Here is a 23107-nt window from a genome sequence, read left to right on the forward strand (position 1 = left end):
AGGAAGCTGGTTAGAAATGGAGGACCTCAGGCCCCATCTCAGACCTACTGAATCAGAATCTGCATGTTAAGGTCCACAGGAGATTCATGTGCACATTCAAGGTTAGGAAGCACTGCTACGCACCACTGCTTCCCTAGAGTGTGGCAAGTGGCAGGCATTCTGCAAATATTTTAAAGTCGAGCCTTCCCTTTATATCTAAACTTTGCTCCTGCCTCAGGTAGCATAGATGAATCCAGAAGAAGCAGCAGATGGGCCATCATTTATTAATGCAGTTAAACAAGCCGGCTATCCACGCACGATGCTGAGATGGGATTTGAAGCCTCCCCTACAGGGGCTTAGATCCTTGCTCTGTCACTCTATGGCCTCAGGAAAATTACCTAACGGCTCTGTGTCTCAACTGTGTCATTTGTAAAATGGGGGGACAGTAATTCATCCATTTAAAGATACTTACGTGAGCATCTACGATGTGCCACTCACTGTTCCAAGCACTAGGGAATCAACAGTGACTAAAGAGACAAAAATTTCTACCCTCTTATTGTGCAGATTAAATGAAATTATGCATGTAAAAAATTTAGCCTGGGACACAGGGAAGGTTCAATACATTATCAGTCTTATTCTCTAAAGCTCTTTCAAAACTCTTTTCCATCATACAAACATATTTTCTTTTTCTCCCCAAATACAGTTTTACAGTCATAATTGTGGTCCGTCTTGCTGACACAAGCTAAAGATGAACTCAGCTCAGGGGAGAAGGTGAGAATAAAAATCACTCCTCCCACAGTGCAGCTCCATACTCTTCGCACCCAGTTGAAAAATAGAGCTGGAGAGTGATTTGTTTCTTTTCTTCCCTGTTTTTTCCTTTCTAAATACAAGTAACCACAAGGCCAATGGTCCACTGGAGCGGTAAGATGGAGCCAAATTTTAGAAGGATTTAGAGCCATCCAATATGGTAGCCATTACCGTATGTTTGCCATATGGACTATTAAAAATTTTTTTAATTTTTATTGAAGTATAATTGATTTACAATGTTGTGTTAGTATCTAGTATACAACATAGTGATTCATGTATATATATGTGTGTGTGTGTATATATATATTTTTTTCCTTTTCTTTTTTCTTTTCTTTTTTTGAGGGGGGAGGCAATCAGATCTGTTTGTTTGTTTGTTTGTTTAATGGAGATACTGGGGATCAAACCCAGGACCTCATGCATGCCAAGCATGTGCTCTGCCACTGAGCTATATCCTCCCACCTGTATATTCCTTTTCATATTCTTTTCCATTATAGGCCATTACAAGGAATTGAATATAGTTCCTGTGCTATATAGTAGGACCTTGTTGTTTATCTGTTTTATATATAGTAGTTAGTATCTTCAAATCCTGAACTCACAGTTTATTCCTCCACCCACGCCCTTTCCCCATGGTAATCAAAAATTTGTCTCCTGTGTATGTGAGTCTATTTCTGTTTTGTAAATAAGTTCATTTGTGCCATTTTTTTAGACTCCACATGTAAGTGATATCAAACGGTATTTTTCTTTCTCTTTTTGGCTTACTTCCATTAGTATGATGATCTCCAGGTCCATCCATGTTGTTGCAAATGGCATGATTTTATTCTTTTTTATGGCTGAGTAGTATTCCATTGTATAAATACACCACAACTTCTTTATCCAGCCATCTGTTGATGGATGTCTAGGTTGTTTCCATATCTTGGCTATTGTAAGTAGTGCTGCTATGAACACTGGGGTGCATGTATCTTTTTTAATTAGAGTTCCCTCCGGATATATGCCCAGGAGTGAGATTGCTGGATCACATGGTAAGTCTATTTTTAATTTTTTAAGGAATCTCCAAACTGTTTTCCATAATGGCTGCACCAAACTGCCTTCCCACCAACAGAATAGGAGGGTTCCCTTTTCTCCACAGCCTCTCCAGCATTTATCATTTGTGGACTTTTGAATGATGGCCATTCTGACTGGTGTGAGGTGATACCTCATTGTAGTTTTGATTTGCATTTCTCTAATAGTTAGTGATATTGAGCATCTTTTCATGTGCCTATTGGCCATCTGTATGTCTTCATTGGAGAAATGTTTGTTTAGATCTTCAGCCCATTCTTTGATTGGGTTGTTTATTTTTTTGTTATTGAGCTCTGTGAGCTGTTTTTTAATATGATTAAAATTAAATTTAAAATTCAGTTCTTGAGTCGCACTAGCTCATTTCAAATGCTCAACAGCCATATGTAGCTACCACATTGACCAGTACAGATAAAGAAATATCCATCACCATGAAAGTTTTATTGACTAGCACTGGTCTATTGCTGTGTTTCTCCAACTTGAATGCATATATGAGAATCCTGAGATCCTGTTACAGTGCAGATTCTGACTGAGTAGGTTCTCAGTGGGGCCCAGAATTTTGCATTTCTGCTCCTGGGTGATACTGCTGGGCCTACACTTTGAGTAGAGAGTATGAATTGTTATAATGAAGACACAGAGTCAGGAAGATAAGGAATTTCCACATCTTATTAAAACAGGTCTGAGTTGACCATAACTTACTGGGCACTTGACCAGTGACCTGTTAAGAAGTGGTGGAAGCCAGGGTCTACAGAGGAGCAGTAAGAATCGAATGATGACTGCTGAGTGAGATACGTAATATTCATATTCTTGACCACCCCAGTCTCTCCAAATTCAAATCCAAGAAATGTCTTCCCTCATGGGCCTACTCACCAATGACCTGTTTGTTCTGCACAGAATTCTGGAAGGAACTAAGGATAAATTTCATGAATTTCATGGAAGGATAGGAAGTTATCCCAAGTGACGTTAAACCTAAGACAAAGACAATATGCTTTGATGTGACCTAATTTTCTTTTAGTACATCACGAAATCTCATTTTGGGATTTTTCTACGGCTGTTCTTCACCTCTTTGGATCCTTGGCCTTCAACCTCAGGTGGATATGATAATTAGCTAGAAACATTATTTAAAATACGCATTCCTCATTGCCACTCCCAGTGACTGGTTTAATCGATCAGGAGAAGAGCCTGGGCATCTGTGTTTTTAAGCACTCTCCAGTTTATTCCAATGGGCAGCCAGGGTTGAGATCCCTAACTTTGAATAGCCAGCTTCCTCATACAAACGTGCCACTCCCTCCCCGGGTCTGTTCCACACCGTGACTGCATGCTCTGCTACCCTCTGCATTGACAGTCTGGGGTCTAACTTTGAGCTCCACACCTGCTCCAGGAAAGTCCTCCAGTATTCACCTTCCAGTTCTATGCAGTGACAACTGGTGAAAAACAACCTCCCCTGTCCCCTACCTCTTGCTAAGTGAACATTGTCACAGGGAGAGGGATGGAATACATCCCTTGATTTTTCTAAATTAATGAAATAGACATGAGATAAACTGGATTATTTTTAAAAGAAATAAATTATCAACATCTTGACCACTGCCAAGTAATTTGCTGGGTTTTTTTCTATTTCTTCTTAGTCCTTATGCATAAACACATGGGATCTTTCAAATAATTTTGATATTTTGAAAGGTTTCTGTTAGCAACATTTCCGATGATGCTACATAGTTTTCATGGCCATCACTCTAAATGTCTGCATAAACTTTCATTGAGATGATTAATCATAATCTACTTCCATGTTGTTGGGCATTTGAGTTGCCTCCAATTTGTCACTGTTGATAAACAAAGCTGCAGTGAACGTCCTGCATTGACCTTTTCCTGGGCCATAGGCTTTAAGTTTCTCTCTGGTCAGTCCATGTGAATTTCCAACTTGGGTCATACCACACATTCTCTTTATCACCTGACTTACTTCTCTAACAAGACAAGCCAAAGCAGAATTTCTATCGATGTTTTTCAATGGGGTCCTCTAGGCATTTGGGTGGGATGGTGCTTTACTGTGTGGGATTTCCCTACACTCTGTAGGAAGGTTGGCATCACTATCCCATCCATGATATGTCAGTCATGTGCCTTGGTTACTATGACAACACAAAGCCCCCACCCACCCAGTGGCCTGAGAAGTCGGAGCTTGTTGACCTCTGCATGTTACCCGTTGGTTTCTGTCTTGATTTTTCAGACTCTGGGCAGAGTACCTCGGGAGAATCTCAACAGAAGAGGCTTCAAGAGTCAGCCATACATACAGGATCAGCTCTAACCCCCACGCAGGCAGGCACCCTCATCCTCACTCGCCCACTTCCCTTCCTAACACCTTTAAGTCTGGCTTCCAACCACTCCATTCTCCCCACTGTTGCTTATTCAGAAGACCCTCTTCTCCTTACCTTTCCTTAATTTTCCCTCCACTAACATGTCCTGCGTCCTCTCTTATGAAATCCACATGCAGGTCACTTTCCGGCCAGTACCCACCCAAGGGACATAGCATACAGCCTGTGGGTTAAGATCACAAACTCAGAACCAGACACTCGGGTCTGTACCCCACCTGGGACACTTTCTAGCTTGTCACCCCAGGCAAGGAGGGTGCTTGAGACCCAGAGAGGAGCATTTCCTCATGTGTAATACGGAATGATGAAATTAATAAAGCCTCATAGGGATTCGGTTGAGGAATCTGCTTAAAGGTCATCAAGATACTTGATGGTGGAAATGGGATTTAAACGCAAAGCAATTACAAGCAAAACATCAGTATCTTTCCACCAAACCAGCCCACCTCTCTTTCAAAAAAAATTGGAAATCTTTATTATGTTACACTGTCATTGACTATTTAAGCCATATGGAAGAAGAACGTGCAAGCCTGGAAATGGTACAGTCTTGGGAGATGTAAAGAGAACAGTTCTGTTTTGGCACTATCAGTAAGGAGTGCTCGAGGTCTTGGGTCTTCGGCGACAAACACCATAATACAGAAATGCTATATTGCATGGCATTTGAAATCTACAGTTTTATTTGTTGCTTTAAATAAAAGAAAGAGTGCCATAATGCACTCTGCTGTTTTTGAGACCTGTACTCTGCATAGGTCAAAGGCTTCTTAATCATCAAGATTGCTATCACTCATTCTGACTTTGCAATTCTCTTATAATTGCAGCCTTCGGGCTAACATTTATATAAAGCTTACAGTGGATTTGCAAAGGTGAAGTTATCGAAAAAGATTTTAAACCACTCAGATTAGAAATAAACACCATGACTGAATTTAATGAACTGGAGAAAAAGAAAAGTCAATTTTTGTCATGTATTAAGAACAAGCTGGGAAGAACGTGTGTTCACACAACACAAGCCCAACACACACACACACACACAAGATCCTAGTCATTATGCAGTCCCATAGTGGGTAGGCCACCTCCATCCCTCAGCAAGATAAGAAATCAGTTGTCATTCTCTCTCTACTTGCAGCATGGGAAGTCTGGCTCACACTCAAGCTTATCCAACACAGAACTGACAAACACATTGCACCTGAGGAATCTTTACCAAAAAGACACATGTGTATTCACATCCCATTTGCTCTTGGAGAATATCAACCCCAGAGAAAAGCCACTTCCAGTTTGCATCTCGTAATTGCAAATACTTCCTGAATTTCTATTTGGAATGCAGTCCTTGGAAAGAACTGGCTTTCCCCCAGAGAATGTGAAGATTCTATCTCCACCGAAGCTCGAGGTATGACAAGATGCTGACCACCAGGGCACCTTGCTTGGGTCCTTCAACATGATTACTGCATCTAAAATTTCCCTTCCAGAATTTTAAAATAATATGCAGACACTGAGCTCAGCACAGAAGCTGGTTTATTTCTCATCCTGTAGTTCTGAGGCAGCGATTCTCAAACCTTGGTCAGTATCAGATCCCCTGGGGACACGCAGGACATTCCTACGTCACTGAGCCTGGCATCTGTGTTCTTCATTAGTTGTCAAGGTGATTGTGATGCCCATCGAAGTCTGAGAACTACTAGTTTAAGTCACGGAACTACTAAGCTTCTCAAACTGTTGTGGGCATAGAAATCACCTGGGAGTTGAGCTAAAATGCATCTTGTGACCCAGGAATTCTGCGGTAGGATTCATGGACCAGGGAGCAGCGAGGCTCTGGGACAGCGGTTCTCAGCTGTGGCCCTTGGGGACAATGTCTGGAGACATTGTGGGCTGTCAGAGTGGCAGGGGGACTGGCACAGTGGGCAGGGCAGGGGCCAGGGATGCTGTGAAACATCCTGCAGTGCACAGAACACCCTCCCCTGCCTGCCTGACCAAGAACTGTCCAGCCCAAAAGACCAACAGAATCAAGATTAAGAAACTCTGCTCTAGGGCACACATACACACGAGAAAAGAAAAAAGATGGTGATAAATTTGGCTGAAAAAAGACAGTTGAAACGGCAAAGTCACCACTTTGCTTAATTAGAAGAAATGATAAAAATGAACATCCATCTCTCGCAGCCACAATCACAGGAGGACTTGTGGTTTAAAGATTATTGAAAGGAACCTAAGTGTCTGCCCCTCAGGTTCTGAAGAGTCTCAGACACCTAAAGGAAGAGTGACCAGTGCCACCAATCATCTGTAATCGCACAAATATCCTTCCATTTTCGGATTCCAGCTGATGATCTGTATGTTTTACTTTCTATCCAGATCCTGCAAAATCCTGTATATGCACCGAGGAAAAACTCTCCTGGAAATCAGGTTCCAAATGGCCCCACTGATACAATTAGTTGAAATGAAAATCTGAGGAAAGACAGGTACACAAAGGCAAATTATCTTGCTTTTCCTGAATTGTCCTAAGAAATAAATTGGCCCTTCCGTGTGTGTGTCCAGCATGGTGCAGCCAGACTCCGCTGCTAAATTTCACACAACAGTTTGCTAGTTACCTTGACACATGTAGTTTTCTAGCAGTTTTACAGGGTCTGGAGTCCTTAATCGTTTTGTAAGGAAATGACACTTTCTGCTCAGCCTCTCGGCGGGTGGAAACGGGCTCTGTCCCACAGGTCTGGGGCTGGGGCGACGTGAGGTGGGGAGGAGTGTGGCCATCCAGCCTAGGACATTGCAAGGAGCGCCTGCCCAGGCTGCAGAGGAGCCCGCAGAGCCAGGGATGTGTCGACAGCTTTGGGACGCAACACCCTTTGCTCTTCCCCCCAACTCTACTGGTATAATCTGAAGAAAAGATCTCATGGCAGCAGGGGAAGAGTTGTGCTAGAAAGCTCTGCAAAATCTCTGCTAGTCAAGAAGAGGAGAGCAACCTGGCACCCTGGGACCAACCAGAGTGGAGACCATATTTACCTGCTCAGTGTCCCCTGCAGGTGAAGAGCTCTGAAGGAGCGCTCTCAACTACTGGGTGATGCGTGCATTCTGGGCACCACCCGATGGCGGGAGGGGGCCCTGCTGGATGAAGCTGTGGTGATCGTGGTGGAGGAAAGGGAACAACTGTGGCTGAGGTGTGTCCAGCGAAGCTGGGGGGTAAGATACGTGGATAGTTAACGAAGGGAGAATGGCCAGGAGAAGAGTGTTCACTGACGTCCCAACCCACCCCGGATGTGCTGTGCTCAGCCTTCACGACCTGGTTCGAATGTCCCTGCCTCCAAGGAGCCCCTGATTACTTTCCTGGGAAGAATGGTTTCCTCATTCGTGTTCCCACCAGGTCTTGGGGCTACATAGCTGGATTACAACACTTACCATAGGTATTGAGAGTGTGTGTGTGTGTGTGTGTGTGTGGACAGCCTGCAAGCTCTGGTGGGAAAGGCTTGTGCCTTCATCCACCTTTGAGTCCATCCCAGCTCCCATCTGAACAGCAGATGTTCAACAACTATTAACAGACACATACGACTATATATGAAATACATAAACAAGGACCTACTGTAGAGCACACAAAACCATATTCAACTTCTTCTAATAACATATAATGGAAAATAATCTGAAAAGAAAAAGTACATATATTTATGTATATGTGTGACTGAATCACTTTCTGTACACCTGAAACTAACGCTGTAACTCAACTACACTTCAATAAAAAATTTTTAAAAAATAACTATTTGGACATGATGGATGTCTCAGAGACAGAAGAAGAGAAGGGAACACAGTCACCGGCTGTGCGAAACATGGCGGAACCAGTCAGACCCAAAGGTCTAGTGACCCCACGGAGAGGCCATCTGTCATTTTCCAAGCCCAGCGACCGTCCCTTCTTCCTTACCCTCGTCCTTAACTTTCTCACAAGGGTCACCCAGCTCTCAGTTGATTTGGCCTGGAGAGCAACTCCTTCCTCTCTAGATCTTAGAAATGGGCACACGATCCAAGCCTGGCCAAACAGGGTGGGCTGTCCCCCTGGGCTCAGTGATGGTTCAAGTGCAGACCCATAATCCAAGTCGATCGGGGAGCCTTAAATGTGGGTTTTGCTGGAGGCTCTCCCTCCGCTGGGGTTCCTGTCTATGAGGGTGTCTCTGTGAGAGCTCTCCTCCAGGGAGAACCTGCTGGAAGAGGAAGCAAGCATGAGCAGGGCAGAGCTGAGAGCCGTGGAGAAACCAAGTCCTGAAGGCAATGGTGAGCCCCTGACACCTGCTCGCTCTCTCCAGAGACTTCTACTTACAGGAGCCAATAACTTTCCTTTTTCCACTTAAACCAGTTTGAGTTATGCTTACAATGGATAGATCCCCAAGTAGCATACTCCAATTCAACGGGGTGCTTCTAAGGGACCCCAGAGCAACGCAAGATCCAGGCATTCTCTGCTGGTGGCTACAGGCTGCAAATTGAAACCCTAAGCGCCATCCCAGGGGGCCAGGTGAGCATAAGACACCACGGCAGGCCGCCCCTCCGGGGCCTCACACTGTCCTCTGAGGGTTTAGAAGCCATTGGCATTCACTCTGTGCCACACCAAGCCGCCGAATGCAAAAGGCTGGACAGTGTTCTTCACTTGGTCACATGGACAACCTGTGACGTAAGCAGTGGGTTCAGATAAGAAAAGATGAGAACTGTCAGCTCCAATTTTCTTTTGCTGTGATTTTCTTTTGCTGATAGACTTCACTCTTTGGGCCAAAGCAGACACGTGGAGGCACGTCATCTGACAGAATTAAAACAACACGTAGCCGTGATCGGGAAAGGGGGCTCTACTTAACACCGACATATCGGGAACACGGCCGCTAATAGACTGCTTGGGGTATGGTATTTTTCAAGCATCCAACATAGATTTAAAAACACGGTAAATAAAACAAGTCATTTCTAAGCAGTAAGTCTGCAAGGAATAATTAAGCTTCTCTTGGCCTTTGGTGGGTCAGTACCAATTAATTCAATACATGAGGAAGAGCTTTTTAAAGTTAAAATGTCACATATACAGGACTATCAAATTACAGCTGTTACTATGAGTTCTGCAGTGTCGTCCAGAAGGGCTAAGATCGTCATATTTACACTTGGAGATTAATATGCTGTCTGTCTGTCTTTCTGCCTTTATTTTGCTTGTCGGCAAGTTTTGCCTGGAAGCAAATATCATCACGTCATGACATCGGTTCACTCACTGTGTGCTGGGCTGTAGGCTATCAAAACAAACTTCGCACAGCAGATAAGCGAGACAAAAGCTGGGAATAAAAGCCAGTAGTCTAGCGAGCTCAGACACATTCAAAAGCTTTTGTTTTATTCTGAATTCATTCATCAGAGGCAATCTCCACACCTGCACCAAATCAGAATCTCTCTCCTCACTCCTACTGTAGATTAAGCATCTTACAGGCACTCTTCAAAGACATCTGTCTTGGAATGAGAAATTGCATGTGTGTGTGCACGTGCACGTGTGAGCATGCGTGGATTTAGTAATGAGAGAGAGAGAGGAGAGACTTGTTGCCCAACCTTCTGCACAGGTGGAATTTTGTTCCTATGATAGTAACCTGGATAAACAGTTCAAAACCCGGCTTATCTGCCGCAAGGAGTCTTCTCATCAATCCTCAGGGAAAATCTTTCCATAAGGCATTCATCCGTGAAATGAAACAAGCCCCTCCCAATTACACACCTTGTTTGGCTGCTAAAGAAAAATCTTGCAAATATCAATGTCAATATAGGGTGTGAGGAAGCTCATTTAGCTTTGTTTGGAGAATTTTTATTAGCGTTTGTTTTTGAGGCGTTTTTGTTAATCAGTCAAAATCCATGGACAGGTAGGAAAATACATGCGATGAAAAGGACTGAGGGGGAAAAAGAGATAGAAATGTCTGTTAAGAAAACGTGTATCCGAAAATGTGGCAGCTTGGCCCAGGTTTGATGAAGGGAGGAACAGAGATGGTGGAGAATAAAGTGGAAAGGGGGAGGTGAGACAGCAAAGTTTCCCCCCAAAAAGGTACTTTTGTTTCTTGGGGGTTTTGGCGCTGGAAGGGAACAGCTTCTTCTTCTATATTCTCATTTTCCTTGCTGCGATTGTAACCTTCCTTCTACTTTGCAGAGTTACTTGCATGAAATTAACCATAATTGAGTGGCATGCCTGTTTAGACAAAAAGCTCCTGGAGAGCTGGGACCACGGCCCATGGGATGTGCTCAGTGGATAAGGAATCCAGTTCTTCAGGGGGAGGAGCCATCTGGTCTGTCTCTCTGTCCCAGTCTGACCCTGGCACATTTCTGTTCGGCAGAATTTCTCACCATTGGAATTATTTATTTGTTCACTTATGCAGAGTTTGTGCCTACTGAGTGCCAGGCACTGAACTGGCCCCAGACAGGGCCTGGGAAGTCACAATTGTTCCAGATAAAGGCAGCCATCCTGCCTCCTCCAGATGCCCCAGGACAACAGGTCAGTTGAACCAACTGGCCAGTGATCAAGTAAAAACATGGAGCTTCTGGAGAGCATCCAGCTCAGCCTGCGAGTGGCTTCTCTCCTGTATCTGTTCTAGGTGACTTCATTCATTCCACACTATTTATGTAGCACCTACGAAGCACCCAGCATCTTTCAAGGCAATGGGGATAAAACAGTGAACAAATCAAAAACAAATTAAAAAAAAAAACCCTGCCCTCAGGGATCTTACATTCTAGATGGAGAGAGAGATACCTATGGAAAGTATGAAACAACAACACGTTAGCCAGTGATGACTTCTCTGAGCCTCAGTTTCCTCATCTGCCAAATGGGCACAACAATGTGATGCCGGGGATGTTGCAAGGACTAAATGAATTAACTCATATAAAGGGCTGTGATCTGTGCCTGGGGCACCCACGCTCCATAGATGTCAACCATGATTACTGTGATCATCATCCTGGCCACTGCCCAACATTCAGGTGGCCATCGCTTAGCAACAACATGTGTCCTCCGTGGAGTCTTGGCAAGGGTGCCTGGCATCCACACACCCAGGCACGACAGCTCTGGGTGAAGATAAATCATGCTTTGTTTGGGCTCGACAAGTGGAAACAGAACACCGACATGGTCTTCTCCCACGCTGGAAAAATTCCACACAGCATGCACCACCTTCTTTCAAATTAGAGGGGAGAAAAGGATTAGGACACACTGAAGGATTTTAGTCCAGAGGACGAGAGCTGTGTTTAATCCAGCAGAGTTTCTAAAGCCCATGGGGGCATCGGGGCAAAACAGAATCCACTCTGTGGTCAGATGGTCCCGGTTGACATCTTTGGTTACCACTTCCTTGGCAGAGTGCCTTAGGCAAGTCATTTCCCCCTCCAGCCTGTAAACATAGGCTAAGAGAATGCATTGGTCTGTGGCGAAAACAAATGCATGTGTCTGGAGTACAGCAAGCACTCAATTAACATAGGCTGCCCCCTCCACCTCTCCTAAGGAGAAATGGTCAGTTTCTACATTGGAATTGTAAGCACTGTACAAGCTACTTTCTGAATCTAGGCTTGAATCAGAAGGTAAATGTTTATAGACACACATTTCAGGCTATTGAGTCTTTTGCAGAGAAATAGGAATGAAGCTAAGGAGTGAAGACATAAAAGCAGGTGCAAGCATCTTAAGAATGGCCTTTGTGATGGAAGATTCCCGGGAAACAGGCTGAAAAGGTCCCCAGGCCTCTGCCTCCGATGGGCCAAACATTCTTGAGAGAAAGAAGAAGAGATGTGATCTATCTTTGCAAACATACTACCTACTCCTGAGAAGGAGAAGGGGAGACACATGTCCTACCGACAGAAAATAGACCAGAGTCGCTGCCAGCTCATCTCTAGAAGACATTTTTGAAAGAAATTTTAAGAGACAAGCTTGATCAAGACAAGCTAGTTCCAGAACTCAGCCAAAGCAGCGAAGGCATTTTTTTTATTCATGTTAACTCCTCTAGAACTAACCTAGAAAAGAAAATCCAAAATGCACACACAAAAATTACTGCACTTATGTTTTAATGCAGTTGGGGCAGCTAGAGGGCAGACCCCAGTTTCCCTGTTTTCTTTCTGGATCTTTGAGGAAATGAGTTTTTGTGTGTGAGTTTTGTAAAATATGCATGCTCAGCGACATGCCAGCTCTTAGAGGCTAATGGGAAATAAAGGCCATTGACACGAGGACAAAGGTCTAGGGGAAGTGAAGCCACAATAAAATCTGTTTGGGGAATAGCTGATGGAAGCCTGTAAAAGGAAACTAGGACAGGGCATCCCAAGGGAGCCTCTCTGAGATGACCTGACAGTTCATGGAGAGTCCACAGGGGGTCACATCCAACCTCATCAACGTGCCCCAAACATGGACATTTTGGGAGGAGGAAGCCTGAGTTACACCTATGGCTCTGATCTCTAGTCGTGGAACCCCAGGTTCATTACTTTAGTCAGCTGTTCCTCAGTTTTCCTCACCTGTGAAATGGGTATAATATCTAACCTTGAGGGGCTTCCATAGGGTCGTATTCATGGAAACGGTCTGTGAGCCACAGAGTTCTGTGTGAGTGAGGATTAGGTCATGCACAGACAGGGGGACCTGTGTGCATTTTCCTTAGCACCACATGGAGCATGTGCAGAGTGTCTGATACATACAGCAAGAGTTCATCTCAGAGCCCTGAACTGTCCTTTTTGTTTAACACCAGGCTTTGGCGACGTTTCATGCGTTGGGAGAGAAGAGAAATGAACAGCCCACCGCGAGATGTTCAGAACTGAGATATGCTCTAATCAGCGTGCCTGGAGACGCAGCTAGCCTAGCAACAAGGCTCAGGGCTCCGCGCTCTTAAAGGGACACGGGACACTCAGGTCTGAGTGCCTGTGGCCACGAAGGTCCCCGCGTCTCCGGTCACGCGGAGGTTCCGTCTGGGAAGGCCCTGCGTCCCAGAGCGGCGGGAAGATCACGGTATGCTGCTTCTCACTGCATCACAGGACAGCTGCTGTTATTTGCGTAAAATGTTTCAACTCTGAGCCTAATTTCCTTCCTCTGTGACATCCCGCCATGAACCCCACCTACCTCCCAGGTTAACATAAAATCACAGGTGTAATGCACTTGCCCTTATAAAATAATTTAGGACAATAGGGAAACGCTAAAGGGTGTTGCCAGCGACACTGAGGCCTGCAGAGGGGATGTGGGTCTTCTGTTCAGGGAGCTTTACAACGCCCTTCCAAACAGACACGGCCTTCACGGGGCTGTTTCCAGCCTCTCTGGCTCCCCCTTTAAAACAAAAGAAGACGAAGGAGAGAGAAAAATCTAGCAACCTAAAACTGCATTCTTCTCTCCTGGCACACACGTAATGGCCAGCAGTGGTAAAACATCATTATCCTAATATGTTTTCTCAAAGGTTGGTTTTTATATCGTCAACTGTATTAAAAAGTGAAATTTTGTCCAAATCAAGAAATAACTTGAGACATGTAAAAAAGGGAAAGAGACTATAATAAAATCAATATTAGCAAGAGTGAAATTGTGAGAGAAGAGGCAGTAAGAACCCTTCCTAAGCCAAGGAAAGAGATCTCATCGTAAAATTGTAATAAATTACTTTAGTTTCATTGCTTGGTAAATTGCTTGAATATTAGTATGGCTGAGACTACACTTCCTTTCAACCAAAGAACGCATTTCGGCCTTGGCTCCAGGACAAATCAGATTAGGGCAGCATCATCCTGACGACGTTATCTTATTAACTTATAAGGAGCTCATCATTTTAAATCTGTCTCTACTTTCTCGCCCTCTCAGACTTTTCTCCAAGACATCATTTTTATTTAGATGCTGCTTCTTGATCCTTCCAATGAGACTATTTATGGACATTGATATTTGAATTTCACACGTTACACAATGTTATTCCTCTTTTGATTTTTTTTTTCCCCAACCATTTAAAAAACGTAAAAATCATTCTTAGCTTGCAAGCTTAAAGAAGTAGGCTGTGAGCCCGAGTGGACGAGCCAGCCAGGGTCTGCCTGTTTGCTCTAATGCTTCTGAAATGGTTGATGCCTTGACCTTTGCAGAAGGGTCAAGAGCTCAGTGTCCAGGCATCCTTTCCCTTTCACCCTGGGTCCGGGGACAGCTCGGCGTCCTCCCACGTCTCTGATGTTGTGACAGATGGCTCTCTCTTGCCTGACTCAGAATGAGAGCACTTCCATGCTGGCGCTCGGGCGCCTTTGTCTAGGCGACTGTGGGGTGCCTCCGTGTCTCTAGTTGTCCAGACATCCCAGATTATGTTGAACACCTGTAGCAGGTGCATTCCCAACAGGACACCCAGCCTCCTCCTCTGCTGGAAAATGCTGCCACTTCACCGTGGTGTGGTGACAGGGACACAGACAGTGGGCTGGCGGGGTGCTGAGTTGTCATGAGAGAGAGAGACAGAAAAACTGCAAAAAGTAATTATGAAATACCATTCCAAGCAGAGCTCACTGGAGCTGTTCAATGCGAGGGCAGGCTTCAGGCTCCGGAGGCCCTCCGGGGGCCCCACTAGCATGGCTTTTGTTGGGCTGAAGGTGCTACATTTGGACCCAAATTCACTGGACCGATCCCAGGTTGGTAAAAGGCCCTGAAAACACCAGAACCAACTCTGTCAGTTTCTAGAGGCTTCCAGGAAGTGTGTTTTCCTGGTCAAATGAGCATCTTGCCTCCCTGGAGAGGACTCTTCCCAGAATGAGAGGCCCACACCCAGTGTTAGTGCCTCCACGTCATCCAAGACAATGGAGGGGTCAGCACGGTTTCTATCTGATTACGGTGCCATGCAAATATGGTAATGGCAGAGACCTGGTCCTCAAGGTTCACATCTCCCAGGTTACTTCCCCCCAGACCTGCACGTTGGGGGCCTTTCTCTGCGTTTCAGCACATAGTCCATGATTTTGGGATTTGATGTTCTAAGGCTCATCCTCTGGCAAACAACGGTGTGAACCCAGCAGCAAAGTTTCCGCCACCATCAAAGAGCAAGGAAGCAACACAACAGGGAACCCGCAGGGGCTGCTGTTTGCCGGGGAATTGGGGGGGGGGGCAGGCTTTTTGGATTCTTTGTTTCCTTTTCTTTTCACTGACAGGTTTTCATCGCAAGACTTCATACTTCTGCCCGATGGAACTCCGCATGCTGACCAGGTCAGACTTTGTTTCTGCATATTTCAAAGAACCCTGCACAGTTGAAAACTTAGTCCACAAGATTCTGTTTAGGTGGTTCCTTCTGAAAGTGGCACTTAGAGAGACCAGAGCAGGCTGGAGAGGGGCAGTCAGGATGAGGAGGAGTTTGAAGCCACGTCCATAGAGAAAGGGCTGAAGGAACTGGGGGTGTGTATTCTGGGAAAATGAAGACACACAGAGAGGGGTGAGCAGGTGAACACTGTCACCATCTTCCAGTATCTGAAGAGCTGTCACAGGGAAGGGAAATGAGGAAGCAGACCTCAGATCAACTGAGAGGTGCCACGGGGCAGGGGTGCTAAAGTCTGTCAGACTCAAAGTCCTCTTTGTATCACACACAGGCAGGCCTCAGAGACATTGTGGATTCAGTTCCAGACCACGGCCAATAAAATGAACATTGCAATAAAGTGAGTGACATGAAGTTTTGGGTTTCCCAGTGCAAATAAATGTTATGTTCACACTATACGTAGTCTATCAGGTGTGCACTAGGATTATGTCTAAAAAGTACATACTTTATGTATGTTAATGTACATACCTGAGTTAAAAAAAAATACTTTATTGCTAAAAAATGCTAACCATCATCTGCGCCTTCAGTGAATCATAATCATTCTGCTGGTGGAGGATCTGAAATATTGTGGGAGAATTACCAAAATCTGATGCAGAGATGGTATTAGAATTCCCCTTTTACCACTGTAATGTAATTATAAAGGAGGAATAATGTGAAATGAATATATGATAAAAAATAGTGTGTATCTTTAAATCAACTACACTTCAATAAAAAATAAGAATTTTTAAAAATCAACAGTACTTCAATAAAAAAATTTAAAAATTTTTTGAATAACGTGCATTTCAAAAAGTAAGTTCTCACGCAGGACTAATCAATGATCACTCACTCAGCCTGACTTCATTTGGCATCAGGAGACAAGCGGTTGAACATTATTGACACTGGTTTTCCTTTTTGGCATTTTGGAATCAAGTTAAATCAGTTTATTTGCACATATATGAAGAATCACCATGACGGCTGCAAATTACGTGCTGGTTCTGGTGGTGAGTCAGATACCATGAGGCATGTGCACCTTTGATAAATATTTTCAAAATGGGGAACAACTCCTGGTAAAATTCCAAGTAAAACAAGGTACCGTCTTCCTTTAATTTACATGTTGCTGCACTTTTCAAAAATTCAGTGTAAATTCAACCATCTGCAAAAAGCTCTACAATCAGATCATTGTAAACAGGTTCTTCACCGCCATGAACATCTGGCATCGGGTGGTTTACAAGACATGCAGGAGATGGGAAAATTCTTCCCTGCGAATCGAAGGACAACTAGCGCTTCTTTCCTCCCACCAAATGCCAATCTCTCGGTCCCTCCCTCAATCACTGTGAGATGCAAGCACATTCCCAAAATGCCCCCTTGAGGGTAGAACCATTCCCAAAGAGGATCACTGCTGCAGGAGACAGATATGACCTCAGTGTGATGACAAGAATTCCTACCAGGTTACTGTCACAGGAAACACGGACGTGCTCTATTAATTAACTCATTTAATTCTGGCAACAAATATGCCATTTCAGAAATGAAGTACTGAAGCGCTGAGAAGAGAAACAGCTGGCCCAAGGTCACATGGGTCATGGCAGAACGGGGATTCAAATCCACCTGGCTCCACCGTCCAGGCTTGCAGCCCCACACTATCCTCTCTCCCTGTATAGAATATATACTTTTAGAGCATCCAGTCCAAGAGGCTGCCTAGTTCTGGAGGAGGGAAGTCCCAAATCAAGGCACTGGCAGGGCCGGTTCCTTCGGAGGTGTCTGAGGGAGAATCTGCTCCAGGTCTCTGTCCTTGGCTCATAGATGGCCGTCTTCTTTCTCTGTCTCTCCACATTGTCTCGTCTTCACGTGTTCCTCTGTATTTAAATCCCCCTTTTTGTAAGGACACTGGTCATACCGGATTAGGGCCCACCCTGAGGACATCATCTTAATTATATCTGCAAGTACCCTATTTCCAAATAATTCTGAGGTTCTGGGGGTTAGAATTTCAAAACATGTATTTAGGGTTGGGGGAAGGATGTAATTCAACGCATAACAATGTCTCAATTAAGTTAGATAATGTAACTAATGCACTTAGCACCTGTGTGTACATTCTAGGTGTTCAGTAAGTGGTTTTATGATCATTATCATTTCCAAGCTTCTTTCTCCCAAGAACCATCAAGGAAATACAAATCTCAGAGGCACTCAAATCAGCAAGATCCATGGGTTTCTGAAAAATAAGAAAAAGATGCTTCTGGCTAAATATTTTTTTTCTACTAAATATACTCATTTCTGGCCTAAAGTGAGCCTCTCCTGACTTAGCTAATCAGGGGCCGAGGCTAGCCCAACCTTTTGCATCACACAGCCCACCCAAGTCTACAACCTGTTCAATGACATCATGACTGAACCTTTCTATACATTGTAACCAACATTTATATTCTGATCTTAATGAACTAAGTCATCCATTCTTTCACTCAAAAAAAAAAATTTCCATGTCTGATCTGGGCCAGGTCCTGTACTAGCACTGGGGATTCACACAGAAACACAGAAGAAAGTACTGTCTTCAAAAAGCTACATTCTAATGGACAAGACCAACAATAAACACATAAAGGAGACGCGTTACGATAACAAAAATTGCTATGAAGAAAAGAAGACTGATGGGAGAGAGACGGACGAGAGACGGACTTACCCTAGAGGGGCTGAGAAGGGTTTCTCATTAGAGGTCAGACAGGAATAATGGCAGGAAGGGGCCAGGTGAAGACGAGAACTCTAAACAAAGACAAGGTGGCAAAGGCAGGCGCGTGGCCTCCTGGAGGGATGAGAAGAAGACCTGGAACTGGAGCCTGGACCCAGGGAGAGAGCTGAGGGGCAGGGCAGCGGCCAGATCACAGAGGGTCTTCAACGTCATGGGGAGGGACTTGAACATTTTCCAACTATAACTTTCTCTTGTGTTACAAATTCCATCTGGGGACATCACATCACCCCAACAGAGCAATGCCCATCTCCCTGCCCCTTGGGCAGAGGGTTCCAATGATGAAGGGGGAGGTGGAATTATGGGGGCAGAAGTTGAGCTGGAGCAATGGCAACCCCAACGGTGGAGGAGGAGAACAAGAAAGACCAGAAGGAGAGACGGCAGATGATGGGGAACGGAGATAAGGCTGAAGGAACGGGGGAGCCGGAGGCTGTGGGAGTCGCCAGCAGGTTTCAGCCAGTGGCGAAGAACTGGGTTCTTAAGAGCAGTCATGTATACACAGATGTTCTTCCCCTGGCCACACGATGCTTCGCCTAACCTTAGGAACGGGAACTTCCCCCTGAGGTTGTCAGGCTTTCTCTGATGTTACTCAGATAATTGTGGCCTCTGACACATCTGTTTCCATTGTTGTCCCTGAATACATCGCCGGCAGCCTGGCAGCAAAGCATACTTTTCAAAGCATCATACGAGCACTTAACAAATACTCTCTGACAATGATGTATGAGTCCCAGCCCTGCCCGTAAAAGGGAAGGACGGAGTCTGGAATACTGGCTTCAAGCTGCAGCGTGGGACAGACCATTTGCCAAGACCCTGCTCTTGGCTACAAAGGGTGGGAAAACCTGGGACTTTGTGCTGAGCAACCAAGAGACACCTCCCACACTGGTCTCCTCCATCCCAAAGATCCTTTCCCCAGTACATAACTCTGATCAGAAATTAAAATGATATGTGAGAATTTCAGCACTTCTATATTTTGAGTTGGCACCAGCCTTTGTGTTCCTGGAAATTTTTACACTACTATTTCGGTAATAATATAGATGATTTGGCAAGAACAATAAAACTGTTAAGATGTTTCTGAAATGCCTGACATTTGTCTGCGATAGACTTGGGCTCTGTGTTTAACCAAAAGCAAATGAGGAGTGAGAGAAGTTTCTGGTCACTGAGCAAACTATCCAGCCATCAGGGTGGGTACACCTGGGGGCACCAGTGACCCCTGACAGACTTGTGCACTGTGGCCTGTGGACTCCTCCAGGACAGGAAATGTAACTTTCACCCCCACTCTCCAGCCCATGTCCAGTAAGTCCCTGCTGAATGAACAGCTCTGTCAGGTACGGGGAGTGGCTAAGAGTGGCTCCTGACTCTGCCACTTACCAGCTGTGTGACCCTGAGCAAGTGACTTGACCTCTCTCTGCCCCAAATTTCTTTATCTGTAAAATAGGAATTATAATACTATCTACATCTAAAGGTTGTTATGAAAATATTAAGTGAGTTCATACATGGAAGGCGCTTCCAGTAATGCTTGGCTCTATCAGTACCACTACCCTCCTCCTCATCCTCACCGATGTCTTCATCCTCCCCCAAAAGAGAATGACTTTAAAGCAATAATGCCACCAAACATCTGGTTACATGTACCTCTTAATTATAATGATCTCTTCGCCTGCCTATCCTGCTAAGCTTTGTGCTTCCTAAGACTGACCCCCCTTTTCAGAGCTGTATCCCCAGCACTCAAGTTGGACACACATTAGTGCCTTGCTAAGGGCTTGGTTGTTTGAATGAATGAAGGATTGAACAAATAACCCCCCTCCTGAGATCTTGAGAAGTCCTTCCTTATTACAACGGCATTAGCAGGCTTGACGCATTAGCCCCAGTCTCCTTTCAGGGAACACTTTAGCATTCTATGAACGCATACCTGTTACTAGCCCATTAGGGCCCGTGGCAGGAAGTCGTGCGGAAGGTAAGGGTACTAATGCATGTGAAATTGCTCACCCTCCGGGAGAATTCACGGGAAGTTATTTTTATCCTCAGATACATTTAAGGCGCAGGGGGCTCATCACATGATCAACTTAAATTCCAGGTTAGCAAGCGAACATCAAACACAGGGATCGGGAGCAGGACGCCCTGGCCTCCCTACAGGAGGAGAGGCAGGCCACCACGCCAGTTACTTTCAGCAGAATCAGAAGTCCAACGTGCAGTTTCAATTTAGAAGCGAGGAAATATATCAGAGGAAAGACTCAGAGACACAACCTATTACAGAGGAGGCAACTCAGGGCCAGAAGGAAGGAACTGGACCACAGACACAGGGATCACTGTCAGGAGAGTAGGGATTCAAACCCAGGATCCCCGACTCCTGGTCCAACACCTTTCCTTTACCTCCTGATGGTTTAAAGTTAAAATCATTACCAGAGGGTCTCATAAGCCTGCTGATTTGTAACAGCAAGTCCAATGCATGTTTCACACGTCCGTGACTACAAGGCAGATGTTTGCACTTGCACGCCAGTGAGCCAGTATCTGAATGCCAATGTGATCTCCACGCTGCGACTGATTCAGAAACTAATGTGATAGAACCGTGGCTTGTATCTCTGCAGAAAGGTGACTGCAGATCCTGTCAGATGGTGGGGACGTCCACGTGCCATATTTCAGTGCCCGACATGGCTAACCTACCTCCTTTGCAACGCTACCTGCCGGTGACTGGTCTGCCTCACTTTTTGCCAAACGATCCTCCTGCCCAGTTTGGTGTGCATATTTGCTTATGAATGGCACCGTATTTTAAATGCTCCAGAGGAAGCTGGGCGTCCACAGTGAATCTACTTATAAAAATAAAGAATCCTTTTATACGGCCATACAATTGCAGAATTAGAAGAATAAAAATAGCAGCTAACCATTTTTGGAGCACAACCTATGTTCTAGGGATTGTGCTAAGGGCTTTGCCTGCATTTGTTCATTTACTGCACACAGCCAGCCGTGAGGGAGGCACCACCACCATTCTCACTCTATGGATGAGGACACTGAGGCATCACAGCAGACAGACACGAAGGTGGCCCCTAATGAGCCCTGACTCCGGGGGTTCATGCCCTGTGTAGTCCTGTCTCCTGAGTGGGTAGGACCTGGGACTTGCTCTAATCAATAGAATATGCCAAGGTGACAGGAAGTCACTTCCATGCTATGTAACTTAGGAGGATAACTTCCATCTTGTTGGGACACGCTCTTTATTGATTCTTCCTTCCCAGCATTGATGATATAAGCCATTGTACCAAGAGACCTACCTCACAGGAAACTAGGGTGACCTCCAGCTGCCAGCCAGCGAGGAGCTGAAGCTCTCAATCTCACATCCTGCAGGGGTCTGATTCCTGCCAACAACCATGTGAGCTTGAAAGCGGATTCTTCCCCAGACAAGCCCCAGATGAGACTCCAGCCTGAAGTCAATCCCTTCTCTGCAGCCTGTGTGAGACCCTGAGCAGCAGATCAACTGAGCAGTGCCTGGATTCCTGCCCTGCGGAACTGTGAGATGAAAAATGTGCGTGCTGTTTTTAAGCAGCTAAGTTGGGGTGACTTTTTTATGCAGCCATAGAGAACTAACACAAGCATGGATATGTTAAGTGACTTGCCCATGGTCACTTAGCTAGCAGATGGCGTAACCAGGTGTGAACACAGAGAGTTTATTTTCTACACCTGAACTGGGATCATCACGGAGTTCAAACCTCTGTGCTCCTTCCCAGCCTGAGAGATGGATACGTGTAGTCTTTTAAGATTTCTTCTAAGCGGATTGCTGAGGCTGTCCTGGTTTACTCATTGGGGGTCCATGACATTACGGGTCAGTGCGCCAACCCCCTACAGGAGCGGCATGATTCAGCAGAACTTAGGTCAGAAGATCTGAATCTAAAAATCCTCATCATCCCTTCTTCTTAACCCTTCCTGAGACAGGAGAGAATAGCGCAAGTGATAGAGCGTGTGCCTAGTATGCACGAGGTGCTGGGTTCAATCCCCAATGCCTCCACTAAAAATAAATAAATAACCTAATTATCTCTTCCTTCCCCAGAAAAAAAAACTAACCCTTCCTGAGGCTCCCTCCATCAGCAATTTGCTTAAGTGCTCTAAACCTCACCTTGCTCTTTGAAAACACTGCACACCCAGAGTATTCCCACAGACGTGGGAACCAAATGAGATTTTACAGGTAAAGCATTCAGCCCAGTGGTGCCTGCCATATGGATAATTGGTAAATTTATCCAAAAGATTCAAGTTTCATTTCTTAGTGGTCTGTATATTAACAGACCTGGTCTTTCCTCTCGACTCCAGACCTACGTACCCACTGTCTACACCAGGAGTTCACCTGTGTACCTCTTCAGGATCTCAACTCCAAACACACACTCCTCATCTCCCCCACACACCGTGCCCAGTGACCCGGCCCCCCTCCAACGCTTCTTCATGGGGGGAAACACTCCGCATCAGGATACACCCGGCGGAACCTGAAAGTCAACCTTGACACCCCGTCTCATATGCACCTGCCTCAGCCAACCCCTTATCAAGTCCTAGGTTTTCTCCTTCAATCCCTCCTGAACCTATTTTGCTGTTTCTCCACCGCCACCAGCTTGGCCTTGTGCCTGCACTCTCCCGAGAGCTGCCTAGCGCTCCACGCCCTGACTGCTCACTCTACCGCCTTCTCTGCTCTGCAGTAATTACGTTTATTCGCTGCTTAAAGTGAAACTTTTATTCAAGTATAACATTGTGCACAATATGTGCACACATCAGAAAGGTACAGCTGGATGAACTCTCACCAAGTGAACACACCCACAAAACCAGCACCCAGATCCAGAAGAAGACCATGCCCAGCACCCCTGCTGCGTCGCTAACACCCTCACTGCTGTGGTGTTCCGTCAGCTGAATATGCGCCAATGTGTTTAGTCCTTTTTCTGCTGACAGATGTTTGGGTATTTACATTGTACTTTCGGGATATAATGTAAGTGTCCTGGTATTTACATCTGTGGCAGACATAC

General features: G+C 45.3%; 1 protein-coding gene and 1 non-coding gene across 2 annotated transcripts in view; both read right to left on the bottom strand.

The window, feature by feature from the left end:
* Nucleotides 1–23107, bottom strand: part of KAZN (kazrin, periplakin interacting protein) — a 993570-nt gene that overhangs the window by 884267 nt on the left and 86196 nt on the right. The window lies entirely within an intron of this gene.
* Nucleotides 1170–1242, bottom strand: TRNAA-GGC (transfer RNA alanine (anticodon GGC)). Its single transcript has one exon. It is a non-coding gene; the product is annotated as a tRNA-Ala (tRNA).

This window comes from Vicugna pacos, chromosome 13 (assembly GCF_048564905.1).
Source record: "Vicugna pacos chromosome 13, VicPac4, whole genome shotgun sequence".
Taxonomy (NCBI): domain Eukaryota; kingdom Metazoa; phylum Chordata; class Mammalia; order Artiodactyla; family Camelidae; genus Vicugna; species Vicugna pacos.